We start from the raw sequence: 1231 nt of genomic DNA on the forward strand, positions 1-1231 counted from the left end.
TTACAACAGAATATTATTTCAAAAGTTTTTTTTATAATATATATTTAATGGGCTTGTTTGAGTGATTTTTAAGAAAATACCTTTTTTCGAATTATCTTTTTTTAAAAGATCTTGTGAAAAGTTAAATTAATTTTATGTTTGGATACTTCATATAAAAAGATATTTTTAAAGAAAAACATCCTTTTTTTGTTCAAAAAAAAGATTTAAAAAAAGATTTAAATTGCAACTTCTTAAAAAAGATTTTTTTTTATTTTTTTAGTATTTTTATTTTTACCATTAAAAATTTGTCAAACACACTAAAAAATAAAATACTTTAATTTTATTTTTTTTACTAAATTACTCTTAATAATTAATATAAATAATAAAATAATATTAAAAATTAAAAACAAACCCTCCCCTCCACCTGCACCCCTACTCCTGTATCTCTTCCCTTCCTTGTCTCCCCATTCCCTTCTTCATGTCCACCCCCTACCCCAATCCCTCAAAGCTTGTAGATATGTATGTCAAGTGTAGCGACCTTGATGCGGCCAAGGATGTGTTCTTTGGGATGTGGAGGAAAGATGTGGTTTCTTGGACTTCTATTATTGTCGGCAGTGCGCAGCATGGAAGAGATGAGGAAGCATTGGCTTTGTATGACAGCATGGTTTCGACTGGTGTTAAGCCGAATGACGTGACATTTGTTGGATTGATTTATGCCTGTAGTCATGCTGGTTTGGTTGGCAAGGGTTGCTGGATTGATTTACCCCTGATGAACCTATTTGGACTGTTTTACTTAGTGCTTGTAAGCACCATGGTAATGGAAGTTAAGAAACAACCTAGGTATTGGAAAAGGAGTGCTATGTGTTTTATGCTGGAGAGACGTCTCATCCGACGAAGGGGATGGGGAGAGAAGAAAAGGAAGAAATACGGGAGTAGGGATAGAGGGGGAGGAAAGGGTTGGTTTTTATTTTTTAGTATTATTTTTATTATTTATATTAATTATTAAAGATAATTTGGTAAAAAATTAAAATTAAAGTAGAAAAGGACGATTTTATAACGTTTTGTAACGTTGAGGATGATTTTAATAATTAAAAAAGGTCAGGGACGATTTTAATTTTAGCCTCAGACGATCTTAGTGACGAAAAAAGTACTTAACCCTTAATTTTACCATAAGAATAATTACATTTCAAGATTTACTCATAAATCGTAAAAAAATATTTTTAAATTCAGCTAATAATGTTATTTAAAAAGA

This window comes from Arachis ipaensis, chromosome B09 (genome assembly GCF_000816755.2).
Source record: "Arachis ipaensis cultivar K30076 chromosome B09, Araip1.1, whole genome shotgun sequence".
Classification (NCBI taxonomy): Eukaryota; Viridiplantae; Streptophyta; class Magnoliopsida; order Fabales; family Fabaceae; genus Arachis; species Arachis ipaensis.